We start from the raw sequence: 20,021 nt of genomic DNA on the forward strand, positions 1-20,021 counted from the left end.
ATAACAGAGAAGAAGAAACAATCACACATGAAACACAGAAGAATACTCTGGGGAATGCCTCAACTAAAAACCCCGCTATCTGTATTATTATACAAGTGAAATATCTCAGGATTACACAAAGCTTTAGCTCTCACAGCTATCCAGCTCTCAGTACAATCCCTCACTACTGCTCATAGGCAAACAAGGCTTCTCACAAACCTTCTCCTCTGCCCTCCAAGCCTCCTATTTCCTTGCGCTGTTCCTCTAGGATGATTCACCTTCAACCAAGTGGAACACTACTCTTACACACTGTAAAACTGCACAATCCTCAAGGAATGAATTCCTTTTGCATGCAAAAGATTTTCTCATAGGAAAATTCTTGCAACTGATAGTACACTTTCCCTGCCTTTAATCTCAACTAGGTCTTTGTCTGAATTGACATGCATGAGTTATTTATGAGAGAATGTTCAGTTATCTAGAGTTCACTAGTTGCATGCATTAACTGACTGAACTCACAATTAGTTCCTCAAATTGTTTGGAACTAATTTAACTGGACTTAACTCAGTTAACTAATTACAACTCAAATATGACTCATCCTTATCTCCTTAATTAAGGGATAACTTCCTCAATCAAAGGGATAACTGTTGCATGACTTCACAAAGACTTAATGTTTGAATTTCTCCAACTAAATAACTTAAGATGAATTAATTAATTATTTTTTAAACAACTGGTGAGACTAAATTCGAATTTTAATTCTCAATTTTAATTCAAGGACAAATTAAAATTGGAATATATCTTGAAATGCTATCTATAGCAATGCTATTTTTAGCATTTATTGTTGCTATTTTCAACACTCCCTCTCAACAAGAAATGGATTATCTGCCACCCCGATCCTGTCTCTATGGAACTTGAATTTACACTTTGAAAATGCCTTAGTCAAAATGTTAGCATCTTTCTCCTCAGTCGAAATATACTACAACAACATGATCCTCCTTGCCACACAGTCTTTGAGATGATGATACCGAATGTCGATATGCTTGGACCTGTCATGAAATACTGGATTCTCAGAGAGTTTGATACAACTCTGATTATCACAATAGATCACAGTTGGATCCATCCTTTGATCAAACAAACCAACTAGATTTTTCCTTATCCAAATGGCCTCACATGCTGCCTGACTTGCAGCCATGTATTCAGCCTCTATTGAGCTGAGTGCAACTGACCTCTGTTTCCTGCTGTACCAAGAAACTGCAGCTGAACCAGGGTTGAAAATTCCTCCTTATGTGCTCTTCCGATCTGATGGACTCCTTGACCAATCTGCATCTGTGAAGCCCTGTAGCTTCACTCCCTCTATCCGTTTTTACCATAATCCATACTGAGATGTGCCTCTGAGGTATCTCAAAACATGATTAGCTTCCTTCCAAAACAACTTGGTAGGTTGAACCATAGCTTGACTCAACTGGTTCATCGCATAGCACAAATCTGGTTGTGTGTTCACTAAGTACATCAGTCAACCCACAAGCTGCATGTACACAGTAGCTTCTACTACTTCTCCTGAAGTAGCATCCTCCTTCCTCTAGTTATCTTCTATAGGAGTCTGCATGGGCTTGCACTTCTCCATGTGAAATCTCCTGAGTATCTCATTGGCATACTTGCCTTGAGACACAAACAAATCCCCATCCTTCTGCCACACTTCCATGCCTAGAAAGTAGTGCATGAAACCCATGTCTTTCATCTCGAACTCTCTTGCAAGGTCCTCCTTGCAAGACATGATCAACTGATCATCACCTGTCAATATCAGATCATCAACATAAAGAAAAATGATCAACTTCGTACCTTCCACCATGATGTGGTACAAGTTCGCATCCGCTTCACTCTTTGTGAAGCCCAACCCGGTGAAGTAGTTGTCAATCCTGGTGTACCAAGCATGACATGCTTGCTTCAGCCTGTACAAAGCTCTCTTGAGTCAGCACACATGCGACTCACGATCGAAGGTCTCAAAACCTTCTAGTTGTTCTATGTACGCCTCTTCCTCAATCTTGCCATTGAGGAATGCAGTCTTCACATCCATCTGATGGATCTTCCAACCCATCTATGCTAATAATGTCAACATCGATCTGATAGATGAGTACCTTGATACAGAAGCAAAAGTCTCATCATAGTCAATCCCCTCAACCTGTGAGAAACCACATGTAACAAAACTTGCCTTAGGTTTCTCCACACTATCATCAGCAGCTTGCTTTACCTTGTAAAGCCAACGAGAACTCACAACTGACTTGTTCTCCAGTCATGGAACCACATCCCAAACACTGTTCTGAACTATGGAGTCATAATCCTCCACCATAGCATCAACCCAAATTGGCTGCTGCACTGCTTCCTCAAAGGAAGATGGCTTGGTCTCAACACATTCCCCAACAAGGGCCATGTATCTAGTGTACCTTTCAGGTGACCTCCTCTATCTACATGGTTCTCCCACATTCTCTTTTGCATCTAACAACAATCTGTCAGCTTCTCTTGTGTGCTTTCGCCCATCTCTGGAAGACTCTACTTGATTGGATGTCTCCACTCCTAGAACCTCTGCATGTGGCTGCTCTGCATCAGTCTGAGACTCCTCCTCCTTAGGAACCATAAGTTCCTTCACAACCTGTAGTTGGAGCTCCCTCTTAAGGGAAACTCGCATGGACTTCTGCTCATCAAACTTAAGATCTCTGCAAACCACTGTCTTCTGACTAGTAGGTAAATACACCCGATAGTTGTGGGGTGTATCAGCGTACCCCACAATTATCCCCAACTCTGCTTTCAACTCAAGTTTCTTCTGGGCATCCTTGGTCACATGGCAATAAATCGATGAGCCAAAAATACTGAAGTGAACCACATCTAGTCTCTTCCCGGAGAAAGCTTCCTCTGGTGTCTTCATCCCAAGAATGTGATGCGGGCTTCTATTCTAGAAATAGACTGTTGTGTTGCATGCCTCAGCCCACAAGTGAAGTGGTAGGCCTTGGTCATGTAGCATCACCTGAGCTTCCCCCAAAATCATTCTGTTTCACCTATTCCATGGTGATGTGTCTAAGGAAAACCTTTCCCTTACTGAAGACAACATCGTAGCCTTTGTCCTCCAACATCACGATTGATACCAAGTTCTTCTTCAGTCCAGGCACATACTTCACATATTTCAAGGTGATAAAAGCTCCATGCTCCCTCTGAAAAAGAACTGTGCCCACTCCTAAAACACTATACCTTTCATCGTCACCCATCTCTATGAGTATCTTGAGATCTTTCTCCTCCAAGGTACTGAATAAACTTTTATCGCTGGTCATGTGGAATGAGGCTCCACTGTCAAGAAACCAACCACAACCCATCATCGATGAAACCATGCATGCGATGAGGGTGAAGTCCATCTCGAACTGAGAGGCCAATGCCTCACCTTCAGATCCTTCCGAGGATCCCTTCTTGGACTTCTTTGATGGGAAATTAGTCACATAATGACCCATATCATGACAATTAAAGCATCTCACTTTAGATTTGTCACCCTTCTTCCCTCCATGAGAAGAACTCGATTTGGGATGAGAATCGTTCTCCTTCCCTTTCCTTGCCTTACTGGCTAAGGATAGATTTTATTCATCATCATGCTTAAATGAAGAACCATCTCTGGTACTCCTCCTGATCTCCTCCTGCATCAGATCCGACCACAGTCGTTCCCAATCCGGCAGTTTCTCTCTTCTGTTCAATTAGTCCTGGTAGTTATGTCAGCTCTTAGGAAGACTAAGGAGAGCAAGACTCACCATGTCATCATCGACTGTCATTATTCCTACACTTCCAAGCTCATCTCTGCAGGTGGTGAGCTTCTTCAGATATGTAGAAATCATGTCGCCCTTTCCACACTTGATTTTCCGAAGCTTGTCCTTCATCACCAGTTTCCTCTGGTCGCTACTATTTTGATATAGGTCCTTCAATGTCTTCCACATTGAAAACAGAGTCTCCTTCCCATGGAGACTCGAGACAATATGGTCTCGAAATCTGTCTAGAAGAATCCTTCTCGCTTTTGCCACACACTTCTTCTGTTCCGCCAATTCTTGGGCATTAGCTACTGCTGGCTTGGGGATTTCGTGTTCAATGAAATCCTTCAAACCATTTTCTTCTAATACTACTTCCATGCGATCCTTCCATGCTATGTAATTAAAGCTGTCATCCAGGGCATACTCGAGTCTCAAGCCATTGAACACCATTGGTGAACTTTGAGGTGTGATAAGAAATCGATTGTGTACCTGCAATCAAGAACTTCAAACTTCGAACTTTTCCCTTCTCAATATGTTGTTCACAGCTCTGATCACCTTTTCTCTGATACCATGTAGAAATTCTCACTATAGATTAATCTGATTATGCAATGTACTAAAGCAAAATACTTAATCTACTCCTACTATCAAACTTACAGAAGCTTAATCGATTTTGAGCAAGATCAAACAAAACACGTATAACAGAGAAGAAGAAACAATCACACATGAAACACAGAAGAATACTTTGGGGAAAGCCTCAGCTAAAAACCCTGCTAGCTATATTATCATACAAGTGGAAATATCTCAGGATTACACAAAGCTTTAGCTCTCATAGCTATCTAGCTCTCAGTACAATCCCTCACTGCTTCTCATAGGCAAACAAGGCTTCTCACAAACCTTCTCCTCTGCCCTCCAAGCCTCCTATTTCCTTGCGTTGTTCCTTTGGGATGATTCACCTTCAACCAAGTGGAACACTGCTCTTACACATTGTAAAACTATGAAATCCTCAAGGAATGAATTCCTTCTACATGCAAGAAATTTTCTCATAGGAAAATTCTTGCAATTGATAGTACATTGTCCCTTCCTTTAATCTCAACTGGGTCTTTGTCTAAACTGACATGCATGAGTTATTTATGAGAGAATATTCAGTTATCTGGAGTACACTAGTTGCATGCATGCATGCATTAACTGACTGAACTCACAATTAGTTCCTCAAATTGTTTGGAACTAATTTAACTGGACTTAATTCAGTTAACTGAGCTAACTAATTACAACTCAAATACAACTCATCCTTATCTCCTTAATTAAGGGATAATTTCCTTAATCAAAAGGATAACTGTTGCATGACTTTACAAAGACTTCATGTTTGAATTTCTTCACCTAATTAACTCAAGATGAATTAATTAATTATTTTTTAAACAGCTGGTGAGACTAAATTGGAATTTTAATTCTCAATTTTAATTCAAGGACAAATTAAAATTGGAATATATCCTGAAATGTTATCTATAGCAATGCTATTTTTAGCATTTCTTGTTGCTATTTTCAACACCGTCCCTGAAGCTAAAAATAGATGTAAAGTTTCCTTGTAAAATGTTGTAATTTTGTAGTCAATCTGGGCCATTCATTAGGTAGAGATCTGACGGTAGAAGTTATGTTTAATTTAGGGTTTTTTGCCCTAAAAGGAAACCCCTCGATATATATGAGGGAATTGTATTGCGTCTATGTACATCGGTATTCTGAGCGAGAAAGAGAGAGGAGATTGTGTGAGAGTGAAGAGGGAATTACAACGGATCTGCTATATGTTGTATCTCTTCATTTTGCTAGATAATATAAAAGGAAGGATTGGCTGTTTCTCCATGGACATAGCCCAACTTGGGTGAACCACATATCTATGTCTCTCTTGTTTTATGTGTTTTCTGTGTTTATATTTCTACAATATATTTTATGTGTTTCATTGCTCTGTAATATATAATTTTCTAACAAGGTTTGCTTGTCCAAGGAGTCATTTAGTCCTTGAGGTATTGTGGTCAAAACCTGTCTAAGGTTGGGAAGGATTTTTTCTTGTCAAGCTTCTGTAAAATCAAGATTCAAGTGTTTCCATGATGAAGTGCTCAGAAGCATCTTTCCAATGGTAAATTCATTTCTTCAAACTGACTTCTAGAGAAAAAGTTAGAGCAAATTGAAATTTACTCTTCAAAACCCACAAAACAAAGGAAAATGCCTAATTGTAGAGTTCCAATTCCTGCATATCGATGATCAATGATTCACAATGAAGGCAGGGTGGTCACTTTTTGAAATCACCGATATTGCAATAAAATAGGCCTCTAGTGGTAAATTACTGGGAGGGCCAAAAACCAAATAACAAAGGAATTGTTCATCGAAACAGGGAAGGTCGGGCCTTTTCTCTCTCCTCCCAAAGGGACGCGTGTCGCACAGTGATTGGATCCGACAAAGGCCACGTGGAAAACATAGACTATATATGATTAGATACACATGGCAGTCGGTGATTGGTTCTGATAAGGGCCACGTGGAGGATGACGTGGACATGTGGTAGGCGGATTAGGCATTTTCAGGGTCAAAATGGGCCAAAAATGGGTGACACATGTCACCACTCACATGCTAACACATAGTAGTGACGTGGCGATGATGTGGAAGTGATGATGTCATAAATCACATATCAGTGATAGAAGATTGAGGATTTTTGTGCATCAGAGTGAAACCTCCGTTTGAAAACCTCTGGGAGAAGGGATCTGATAAGAGGGTTGAACGTGGGCACATGAAGAGTCATAGGACCAAGAGCCACACGCAAAAGGTGATGAACAATCACAATCAGTGAAATGTAATGTGTTCACTGAATGAAAATTCCAAGTGAAATCGCTGGGAAAGGGGCTCTGATAAGGGGGCTAACCACAGTCATAAAGAGTTCAAAGGGACCAAGGGCCAAAATCAAAGGGTTATCGATGTTTGGTGATCGCAAGTTTTAAAGGGCACAACCAAGTGCGTCACTATGAAATCACCGATTGTGATTATCCAATCATACAAAGGGCCCTTATGTATATACATGTGGTCCCATGTCATATGTGGTGGAACCGTTGTTATATCATAATATTACAAAGAATCGGCCCCCTGTCCCAAGATAAAGGGCTTAACCCGAAAGACATAAGCCTACGGTTACTGCTCACTAGTTTTACAACTTAAGATCCTTTCCACAATCATGATTCTATGTTCTGCAATGTTTTATGACTTTAACTAATCGAAAGTGCCTCGATAAGCAGAAGGGGAATTAACCAAGGCATCAGAAGGATTTTTAGTAGGATTTTTGGTATCATGGAAGGCAGTGCGAGATTTTCCAGAGGACTACGAGCAGATGAGAATGAAGGTGATTTTTCTAAGTTAATTTTGTCTCTGTAATTAACCCAAATCTTGTTGTTTCTATTAGAAATGATCAAACACACCTTTTATCCACTTAGTTGGATGAAATGCAATGTATTTGGCCTTTGGCCGAAATAGTATTTAAAGGTTAAATATTCAATGTAACAAGGAGGGAGAATTGTTGAGAGGAAGAGGCACTATATGTAAATATTTTTAATAAATCTCAGAGTAGAATTTGCTATTAGTTTCAGAGATTCCTGTGGTGTGTGGTCTTAAGTATGTGTTTTCCTTGTGTTTAATTAATATCCATTTCTGAAATTGTTGTCTTGAATTCATCTTTGTATGCTCAGGATAATTGTGGATCTAATACATGATAGAATTCTTTATTTCTTTGTCATGTTTCTTCTGAATATTTGGTTAGAATTTGTGTAGCATAATTCATAATCATATGCTCTGTTACATTTAACTAAATATTTATGTGTTTCCCCTATTCTTTGCTATACTACAACCGACAAATGACTTGAGATATGTGCCTACCTTGCCTCTGTTATCTAGATGGCTCATGCATTCCTTGATGTGATATTATCCTATACTTCAGTGACTCTCACTCCCAAAAATTTCATCAAATCTTATATCATTTTCCTTTGAGCTTAATAACCATTCTAAAATCCATACCCTATCATCCTTTTGGATTGATAGTTGATCCAACAAGAGATCCCTCTCCAAGGTTATGGGGATTGAACCTTAACCTACAAGTGGTTTATGGTTACCTTTGGGATCAATTACCTCAACCTTAAGGGATTTACAGAGTGCTAACGTACTAGGTTGTAACCCTACAGTGATACATTCATTTCAATTCATAGAAACTTGTAAAATACCTACATGCCTGTAGGTTTCCTACATAATATTTCAATGCAATTGTGCCTAGCAAGAGATTAATTTCCAGAATTTCGCACATGATGAACTATTCATACTTCAGATGGTATCATTTGTATTATTTGGGTTTCACATAGGTGTTCAAGAACAGTTGATAAAATATCCAGGTACATAAACATCTACGCTCTTGTAGCACAAGATTAGGCATAATAATTAAAATCAACCACTCAATGAATGTGATGCATTCCTATGGCACGTATAGCTAAGGCTAATTCACGATTATGGTCACCTTTCTTTCAGTAGTGTAAACATAACAAATAGGATTTCACACAAGTGTATACATATTTAATAAATATTCAAGCTATGAACTATCACATTCCTTCTACCACACAAGAATATATTAATGCAAGCACCATAATCCTGAACAATATCCATAGCCACACTTAATTATGAGATTAACTAGACTCAAGATTCCATACATACACAATACTATAATTTTCACACGATCATAGGCATATCATGAGATCAACACTATGACATATAATCATCTATACTTTCATCAACAATCTAAGCATTATCATAACATGAGCAATTCCAAACCCATAAGAAGGCATATCTCACATAGTTAATTAGCATATAGGCCATTCTAAAAATATAATCATGACATCCACTACTCATATCAATTGTGGTAGATACTTAGATTGTGAAACTGAGTTGGGGACTACAAATTTCTTCCCAACCATAGGTTGGTTTTCACTATGGCCTTTCTTGTAGTCCAATCACCCCAGAGATAGATTCCAAAGTTGAGGAGGTTTGATTAAGGGATGAAACCAATAAGAAGGCATATTTCACATAGTTAATTAGCATATAGGCCATTCTAGAAATATAATCATGACATCCATTGCTCATATCAATTGTGGTATATACTTAGATTGTGAAACTGAGTTGGGGACTACAAATTTCTTCCCAACCATAGGTTGGCTTTCACTATGGCCTTTCTTGTAGTCCAATCACCCTAGAGATAGATTCCAAAGTTGAGGAGGTTTTCTTAAGGGATGAAACCAACACTGCCAGTTGAAATAAGGATTCCATAAGACCAATAACCTCCACCCACTAGTTGAATCCATTGCAGTAATTCTTTAATAAGGGATTCCATAATTTTTCCACCTCCACCATCAATAAAACACAAGGGAATCTAGAGATCTATGACTCCACCCTCAGTCAATACAATGCACATTGTTTCAACCCAACTTTGGGAGTCCAAAATCCACTGTAAAATCCAGAATACCCAGCATAGGAGACTTTGTAATTCTCTTACCAAGGATCCAAGGGAACATGTCTACACCCCAGCAGTCAAGGGAATCCATAGAAGATGATCTCCACCCTCCATCCAAAAAGGAATCCAATGCTCACTATCCCTCGCCCGAGAGAAATTATTTCCATTCTCCTCATGCTCAACTGAATTTTTCTTGAGTGATTTTACCTGTAGTAATGTTGAATCCACCCCAAGATTACTACTCCGATATGCTTCCTTCATATTTCAAACATGTACAACCCCCTGTATCTGGTATATTCCATATTTCATCATTAGTTGTAAATTCCCAATTTCTCCTACATGATTCAGGATGGATTCCTTTTTTTTCTATGCTTATAGGGGAACTTATTAATTGCACATGCAGTGATGCATTATGTGTGTCACTCTGATGGTTTATTATCTTGGATTTCACACACAGAATATGGCTTCCTTTGAATGATCCATTCAAATGGTTTTGTTGGTGATTCAACAATCCACATGCTTTCACAATCCTTTACATTACACACTCTCTGGTGTACTTGCATGTTCCCCTTGTAAACCTTTTTATGCCAGCTACTACATTGATCTTCTACATAGCTCTCCTTGAATGTTGTTTCGTCTTCCTCAATGTTTTCCTCTAGCGTCCTCTATTTTCCTTTAGCATATTTTGTTTTCTTCCTTCAGTGTATTCTCTTTTCATCCTTCAATGTATTCTCTTTTCTTCCTTGTTGCCTCTCCAATGTAAGCATTCCCTTTTTTTAATTTGAATTCCTATTGTCTACATCACATCTTTCTCAATTATGTTTTCCTTATATATCTAAAATATTCTAGGCCAATCAAAATTACGCCACACACCTCTTAGTCCCTAGATTTTTCCTATCTATTATTTTTTTTCATTACATTAGATGGCCAGCTCACCCTAGCATGCTTCTAGCCACCAATCGATTGCTTACTGAATGACCATGTGACTATTCATTTGTTGTTATTGTTTTGTTTCATGAGGTTGCAAAGGAGTATGCTCTTGTCCCTTCATTCATGTTGGCAATTTAAATACACCAGTCCCCTTCTTGCACACTTTCTAGTCTCCATGGTTGTGACAAAACAACAAAAATCCCAAACAAATAATCCTCCTTGGATTTGGAAATTTGTGACCCTAGATTCAACCCATTTTCTTTTATCAAATAATTACATTGTTTACAATAGTGGAGAAGCAACCAGGGCCTGTCACACCTATACAAGATCTTATTCAAAACATTATCTTAGAATTCTTCACAAAATTGGTAAACAGACTTAGAATTAGAACATATCAATGAAAAATTCATTTTCATTGTGATCAATTACAGAACATCAGATATAATATAAAATCTAAAAACATATCCTCAAAAACTTATGTTCATAATGTTTTTAGACAACAGCACGCAATTCAAACCTACACAAGATCTTATGTAAAACATTATCTCAACATTCTTTACAAAATTGGTAAACAAAATGAGAATTGGAACAGAGTAATTAGAATTACGACCATAATTTAATACAAACTTCACATCCCCTTATTTATAGGGATCAATATTTTTTAATCTCAGAGGTTTCTTATATTGGTAATGAGAATCTTTTGATACCCCAACTTAGTAGCTCATTCACTATGCAGTTATGGCATGTTCTCTCTTTAACTATCCACCCTTGCATTCCAAAAAATAGCAATAATTATTCCTTAATAAATTAAGTACATATAATAAATGATAATTTATCTCTAAAACAAAGGTATATAGGGAAAGGAAGGCATGTGAAAATGGAATACATTATGTAACTAGACTTACATTTAGATAATAAACCATTTCAAATGTTTTTGGTGCAGAGAATAATATTTGGTGCCTAAATCACTTATCAAAATCTTGATACTTAATTGCAAAAGTAAATGCATTCGTACCAATGGGGATTGGGATCCCAGGAACCGTAATGTGAAAGAAAATCTACAAGGAAAAAAAAGAAACTACATCCAGTAATTAGATTAGTTCATGATATCACAACCAACAAACCTAAAAAATTAAACACTAGCAAACAAAATATGAATGCTCCAAGATTTAGGAACACTAATAATATGTGAAAGCATAGACCATGATCATTTGATTGTTAACTGTCTTTCATATTCATGATTTCTTGAAGGGATTTATGCACTTTAGCTTGAATGAAATCTGTCATTAGAGGGATTGTAATCTCCATTTTGACACATTCATTGAATATCTCCTCCTCAATTTTCCTAGCCTCTTCTTGCAATTGTGCAACCAAGACAAGCTTCTGTTCATTGACACTAACAAAAGTAATTAGCCATTTGTTAATTTCCCCTATAATAAAATTAGTTATACTATTGAACTCTATTTCCTTTAACATTTTTAGCTTCTCCAATTTAGCCAATTGCATCTCTCTCAAAATTAATCCAAAGTCACATGTGATGCACAGAACATTTAGATCCTGAACAAACTCCACTGCCTTGAAAAAGGTAACAAATCTTCTACTGTCTATGTTTTAACGTTCAAAAATAATTATCTAGTGTCCTACTTCTCTTAGACCATCCAAATTTGAATTACTTCATTTGATTAGCATTTGGGAGTCCTTGTTTTTTTTCTCTAGATCAGAGAGTAAATCAATTCCTTGACTAAAAAGTAAGTCATTGTCTATGAAAATCTTATCTGCCTCAAGGTCACTTTTAAACCAGTCGACAAATGACTTAAATATTTTTACTAAATGTCATAGATTGAAAGTTTCTTAGGTCATTTTAAACCACTCGACAAATGACTTAAATCTTTTTACTAAATGTCATAGATCGAAAGTTTCTTTCCATGCATGTTCAATCATTTCTAATATTTCGGATATATTATTGATAGTATATGGTTTCACTACATTAAGGAGGTTTACAGGTTTATTAAATCTTTGGGGTGTACACGGGGTAGAAATTCCCAATGGTGGTTCCTATATTTCCAATGGATTCATTAACAAAGGACCTAGATTTAGAGCATATTCTAGCTCTTTTATTCTTTCTTTTAGTCTCAAATTTTCTGCTTCATGTTTGCTAATAAATAGTCCAAGTGCGTCACTAGTAGTTGATGCAAATTTATGAGAAACATGGATCCAACCCCAAACACATCAACATCCATTTCTACTTGACCAATAACCTTTTATTATGATCCTTTACTTTTTCAATTCTCAATTTTTAATTGTGTTGTCATAGCCTGCATTTTGCAATGTGACAAGGCAGTCATTGAAAGTAGTGAATTCTTCTGTAATTTGCTCCATTATTTTTTGATTTTCTACTAAAAAAACACTAACCTAGTCACATGGTATAGCGTTGTCAACTTCCACATCCATATCTTCTTCAATGCTACCTATTTTGGGGGCAATTTTGGATTTGGATGATTTAGTTGTGTGTGCTCTCTCTGGAGTGAATATTTGAGGGGGATCTTCACCATCTAGACCACCTGATAGTCCAATGTGAACCAATTTTCCACTTGCGGTAGCCTTTCTCTTCCTTTGACTGGAAGATGAACTTGGATTAGTACCGAGTATGCAAGGTGGATATTATTGCGTAGGATTTGTGGTCTTTGCTTGTATTTTCCTTCTGTGTCGATGTTGGCTTCTTCAACGATTTATTTAATATCAATTACTAGCTCCTGGTTTTTCATTTGTGCACTCTGATTCTCCTTTTTTTCTATTACTCTTGTAAAAAAAATTCCATACCTAACAATACCTATGTGTGTGGAAAATAGGCCTTTTGGATCAAAGCCTACAAGGGCTTCAACTTCACTTAATTTAAAATAATATAAAGACTCTGCAAGCTCTATAATGTGAGTCACATTCTTCACAATGACTTTTCCAACAATAAAAGGTAAAGAAATAAATTATTTTTTCTTTTTGCATTCAAATATAACTAACCAGCCACGGTATTACCTGCATATTTCAGCAAAAAAATACCTATCTATAACAAAGTTTGGCATCAACAATGGCTTACCTTTAAATCCATAAATTTGAATTATCGTATTACTTTCTATTTCTTCATGCACCCCTTTCCCCATAGGAAAACTTGGGCTTCATAAATATTCGATGGGACTCTTGTCCAATTATCATGTAATTGACTTGCTTTACAAAGATGTCTTACATTTATAAAAAAATTAACGAAGTTTTGTGCTTTTGTTGTATGGGATATCATAATTGCATTGATTATTTGTTGGGATTAAATTTAGGTTTATAGGGTAAGTCACAGAAAACATGGATGGAGATGAGGGTTGTTATTAGGTATGTCATCATAAAGAATATGTTGCTCCTAGACAAATCAACTAACTGAAAAGCTAATTCATTGGAAATGATATCATCCCAATGGAATAAACAATATTTTTTATATGTGTGATAAAGAAAATAGAGAATGGATTTTAGGACATTCATTGTAGTTTATCAGCCCATCGCGTCGGCACGGAGCTAACATAAGTCCCTAAACAACTCTCTAAACAAAGAAATATCTAGGAGGGAAAGATCAAAAGGAACCTAGGAAGTTTGGGAAATAAATTCTCAAATAATGTTAGTGTTGAAAATAGCAACAAGAAATGATAAAAATAGAATCTAGAATATTCAAATTTTAATTTGTCCTTGAATTAAAATTGTGAATTAAAATTCGAATTTAGTCTCACCTGCTTGGAATTGATTAATTAATTAATTATGGATTAATTAGTTGGAGAAATTCAAGTTAGAAGCCTTTCTGAAGTCATGCAATAGTTATTCCTTAAATTAAGGAGATTATCCACTAATTAAGGAGATAAGATTGAGTTATATTTGAGTTGTAATTAGTTAGCTCAATTTACTGAGTTAAGTCCAGTTAAATTAGTTCCAAACTGTTTGAGGAACTAATTGTGAGTTATCAGTTAGTTGATGCATGCATGCACTCAACTAGTGTACTCCAGATAACTGAAGATTCTCTCATCATTAACTCATGCATGTCTATTTTGAGAAATACCCAATTAAGCTAAATGTCAAGGACATGTTACTATTAGTTGCATGTGTTTTCCTATAAAGGAAACTCATCCATGTAGTCAAGGTAAGGTTCCTTGAGGATTGCACAGTTCTGACAGGGTGTAGGATCAATGTGAGTGATCAATCTTCCACTTGATAATAGGAGGATCACCCAGAGAAACTGTGCGAGGAAATAGGAGCTTGGAGGGCAGAGGAAAAGGCTTGTGATAAGCTTTGATTGCCTGTGAGCATCCAGGAGGATTGTACTGAGAGCTGGCTAGTTGTGAGAGCTAAGGATTTGGGTAATTCTAATATATTTCCACCTTGTATGATAATACAAATAGTGGGGTTTTTAGCTGAGGCTTTCCCCTGAGTATTTTCTATGTTTCATGTGCATTTATTCTTCTTCTAGTTATATGTGTTTATCTCGATTCTTGCTCTATCTTTAAGCTTCCACAAGTTTGATAGTAGAAGTAGATTATAGTATTTTACTTTGGTATATTGCATTATCGAGTTAATCTACTATCAGATTTTCTACATAGATCTCAGAGGTAGATTTGTAGAGAATTTGCAGAATTTCTACATGGTATCGGAGCTAAGTTTATCAGAGCAGTGAACAGTATACGGAGAAGAGAATTCGAAGTTTGAAGTTTGGGGTTGCAGGTGAAAATCAAATTCTTATCATACTTCAAGGTTGGCCAATGGCGTTCTATGGCTTAAGACTCGAGTATGCCTTGGAAGGCAACTCAAATTACATAGCATAGAAAGATCACATGGAGGTTGTATTAGAAGACAACAACTTGAAGGATTTCATTGATCAAGAAATCCCAAAGCCAAGTCCAACTAATGCACAAGAGTTGGCTGAATGGAAGAAGTGTGTGGCGAGGGTGAGACAGATCATCCTTGAGGGAGTTCAAGACCATATTGTCTCGAGTCTCCATGGAAGGGATACTCCATATTCAATGTGGAAGAAATTGAAGGACCTCTACCAGAACAATAGTGACCAGAGGAAATTGGGACTCAAGGATAAGCTTCGAAGAATCAAGATGGAGAACGAAGATACTATTTCCACATATCTAAACAAGCTCACCACCTGTACATATGAGCTTGGAAGTGTGGGAATAACTACTGCCGATGATGATATGGCGAGCCTCATTCTCCTTGGCCTTCCAAAGAGCTGGAATAGCTACTAGGACTCTGTGAATGGAAGGGAGAAACTGTTGGATTGGGAACGACTGTGGTTGGATCTGATGCAGGAGGAGATCAGGAGGAGCACACGAGATGGTTCTTCATCCAAGGATGATGATGAAGAAAATTTGGCCTTAGAGAGTAAGGCAAGGAAAGGGGAGGGGAAGGATTCCCATTCCAAATCGAATTCTTCTCATGGAGGGAAGAAGAGTGACAAGTATAAAGTGAGATGCTTTAATTATCACAAGATGGGACATTATGCTACTAATTGCCCATCGAATAATTCCATGAAGGGATCCTCAGATGGATCGGAAGGTGAGGCATTAGCCTCTCAGTTCGAAATGGACTTTACCCTCATCGCATGCATGGTGTCATCGATGATGGGTTGTGTCTGGTATCTTGACAGTGGAGCCTCATTCCACATGACGACGATAAAATTTTCTTCAGTACCTTGGAGGAGAAAGACCTCAAGATTTGCATTGAGATGGGTAACGACGAAAGGTTTAGTGTTTCAGGAGTGGGCATAGTTGCTTTTTAGAGGGAGCATGGAGCTTCTATCACCTTGACAAATGTGAAGTATGCGCCTGGACTGAAGAAGAACTTGGTATCGGTCATGATGTTGGAGGACAAAGGCTACGATGTTGTCTTCAGTAAGGGAAAGGTTTTCCTTAGACACATCACCACGAGACAGGTGAAGCAGATCAGTTCACGAGTCAAGAACCTATATGCTCTTGAGGTTCAAGATGCATGAAAAGCCTTGAGGAGCAAGGAGAATGTTAGAGACTTGGTGGTTGAGAGGGAGAGTAAATTACCTCTCAACATGCAACCCCAGAAGAAGTCTCAGACAATTGTGGAGGAGCCACAATTGGATAAGTGGGCAAAGGGATCACATGCAGCCATACCCCCAGGTGCGAGGTGGGGCGATGTGAAGTGATAGTCTCAAGAAGGCTGAAATTGGGTAGGGTCCATTGAGAGGTTTTATCTCATGGATCATACGTTGCTGCGGGAGCCCAAAGTACATAGTAGTGGGAGGAATCAATGGGATTGATGCAGTCAAAGATCAAAGTGATAGAGGCTAGAGCAGTCAGATATTGAAGAGCACAAAGAGGGATTGACAACAATGCAGAAAGACAAATTCAGCCAAAGCGCAAAGTTTTCAGTTGACAGAGGCAATAACAGTCAGAGACTTTCATGATAGATGCATCATATTGATTCAGGTTGGATGTTTTTTTTGTTTTTGGAGTTGCTAGAGCTACAATACTTGAGAGAAGTGTTGCATGCAAAACATTCCAAAGGTTTAGGATTGGGATCGAGTTGAATTCCTTTCTTGTTGAGAGGGAGTGTTGAAAATAGCAACAAGAAATGATAAAAATAGAATCCAAAATATTCAAATTTTAATTTGTCCTTGAATCAAAATTCGAATTTAGTCTCACCAGCTGCTTGTAATTAATTAATTAATTCATTATGGATTAATTAGTTGGAGAAAATCAAGTTAGAAGCCTTTCTGAGGTCATGCAATAGTTATCCCTTAAATTAAGGAGATTATCCCTTAATTAAGGAGATAAGATTGAGTTATATTTCAGTTGTAATTAGTTAGCTCAGTTTACTGAGTTAAGTCTAGTTAAATTAGTTCCAAACTATTTGAGGTACTAATTGTGAGTTATCAGTCAGTTGATGCATGCATGCACTTAACTAGTGTACTCCATATGACTGAAGATTATCTCATCATTAACTCATGCATGTCTGTTCTGAGAAAGACCCAGTTGAGCTAAATGTCAAGGACAGGTTACTATCAGTTGCATGTGTTTCCTATAAAGGAAACTCATCCATGCAGTCAAGGTAAGGTTCCTTGAGGATTGTGCAGTTCTGATAGGGTGTAGGATCAGTGTGAGTGATCAGTCTTCCACTTGGTAACAGGGGGATCACCCAAAGAAACTGTGCAAGGAAATAGGAGCTTGGAGGGTAGAGGAGAAGGCTTGTGATAGTCTTTGATTTCCTGTGAGCATCCAGGAGGATTGTACTGAGAGCTGGCTAGCTTTGAGAGCTAAGGATTTATATAATTATGATATATTTCCACCTTGTATGATAATACATATAGTGGGTTTTTTAGCTGAGGCTTTCCCCTGAGTATTTTCTATGTTTCATGTGCATTGATTCTTCTTTTGGTTATATGTGTTCAGCTCAATTCTTACTCTATCTTTAAGCTTCCACAAGTTTGATAGTAGAAGTAGATTATAGTATTTTGCTTTGGTATATTGCATTATCGAGTTAATATACAGTCAGATTTTATACATAGATCTCAGAGGTAGATTTGTAGAGAATTTGCAGAATTTCTACAGTTAGTCTCGACTACTTGTGACTCTAGGAAATTATTTACTTCCAACAATTTTATGAACTTATTTGGTTTAGATAGTAGCTTGAATATCCATCTAAATGCCTTGGGATTTAGAGGAATCTTCTTCACTACTGGATAATTGTTCTTGTTCTTGAACCATAATTGTTTGTGCAAAAATAAGAAATTCCTTTAAAATTAAATACTTTTGGAACACATACAACATTTGTCAATCTGCTAGTCCAAATCTTCTTTCTATTTTTCTCTTCCATTGGTAGGTTCACATACTGTTGAAAAGTGTAGCTTGGGAGGTACTCCCACAAGCCTTGGGTACTAAGTTTGTGTGGAGAAAACCCACCTTGTCGGAAAAGTATCCAATCTTAGGGTTTTAAACCCAAAGGAGTGAGTTTAGAACATGAAAATGAATTTTATATATTTGTGTTTGAGAATGTAGGCTCAGGTCAGCTGGGTGCCATGGATATGAACCTTGGGGTTAATTAGTCCCCATGAACACATATATTGGAGGCTAATGTGAGGTCATTTCACCACATAGAAATCATCCTTGTGTGATCAAGCAAGCCAAGTAAGTGAGTTGCAACAAGAATAGGAGGAAGAGAAAGAGGTATGTTTTTGTTTTTAAAGAAGATCTATATCTAAAGTAAGGAGGCCAAGTATGTTCATTATGTTATGGGTTCAAGCCTAATTTTTTGTCTGCTAATAGAAGGCATATGTCTCTATATTGTTTGGAAAAGTGAAAGGAAGTGTTGGAAGGTATCTTAGTATGTTATGTTTTATTAAAGGAGGGCCAAATCCCTAGGAAAAAGTTTCTAGCCCTCAGTTTTTGAACCAACAGGGATGCGGATTAAATGAGTTTAGTTGAGCCCTTGCGGAATCCAGTCACAGTGTTTTGTAGGAGGTCATAAGTAGAAAAGTATTCTGGAGGTAGGCCATAGATAAGGAGGGATTCAGAATTAGGCCACAGGCCTCAAAAGAGGGGATGAGAGGTATCAAAGGTTAGAGAAGCCAATGAAGGTGCCTCAAATATGAGTAAGGCCATCAAAGGGTGAGATAGGGCTATTTTTCATTGAAGGAAATATTTCTTAGTTGATATTGACAGGGTTGTTTGGTAATGGAGCAATAAACAATGAGTTTTGAAAGCTAATTCATATAATTAATTGAAGGGATAAGTTGATTGTGATTATTTGTTGATTTTTGAACTGATATATGCAAGAGGTCTAAAGGATATGACCATTGTGAGTAGTTTGATTGGAAAAATATTATAAAAGAGCCTAATATCTATGTGAAGGAGGCAAAGGATAACCAAGTGTTAAGGGAAATAAAGATTGAAAGGGTTGGTTGTGAAGGGACTACATCAACAAGTAAGTTGTTTGCTTTGTTTTTGTTTTTTTGTGAAAATTGAAGGTCAAAGGGAGTTGAATTCAAGCCCTAGTGTATACTGTTGTATATTGTAGCCTTGTATCGTGTTTCTAAAGGGCCATAATCCCTAGTATGGGATCCCTATGAATTTCTTGTTGATGGAAAATAATAATTTTTTTGGGCAATATCCATTTCTTGTATATTTCATTGATTCACTGTTGTTATATTTCTATTGTGCAAGTTGAGAAATCCTAGTGTGTTTGTTCGTTTGCTTAGCCATAGACTAGAGCTAGGGTGTAATGGAATTTCAACACGTACCACTCATACACATTTGACCAATTAAAGTTCTCATCAATACGAGCAAGTGAGTTAATTGTATCAGTGCATATATCTTATTTACTTCCTATGCTAGCCATTTCCACTTTGTACTTAAAAACACTCTCTCAATCAATAAACTTCTTAATGTCATTTAACCGTAGATTTCTCAGTTCCCTATATAATCACTAGCTATTACTATTTCACATGTTAAATATGTTATACAATATAGTCTCAATAAATAACAATTGAAGATATCAAATTAGATGTTTACCGGAAGTAGTGGAAATAAATCTCGAAATTCCAAAACCATCTCATCCATTTAATTCTCACTTTGCTCTTGATTTAATATCGTTGATATACATACCCTAAGTGACAAAAATGTATGAACTAAAATAAATATGAATTCTTTGTGATCATGACAGTTAGCATATAGGTTTTCAATAATAACTCTAACTAGAAAAGTGTGCAAGGACAACCACAAAGAAATATTGTGTGGATACATTATCAACTACCTTTA

The sequence above is a fragment of the Pinus tabuliformis genome, chromosome 5_2 (assembly GCF_031772625.1).
Source record: "Pinus tabuliformis cultivar Carrire ecotype Pingquan chromosome 5_2, CPIR1, whole genome shotgun sequence".
In the NCBI taxonomy this organism is placed as follows: domain Eukaryota; kingdom Viridiplantae; phylum Streptophyta; class Pinopsida; order Pinales; family Pinaceae; genus Pinus; species Pinus tabuliformis.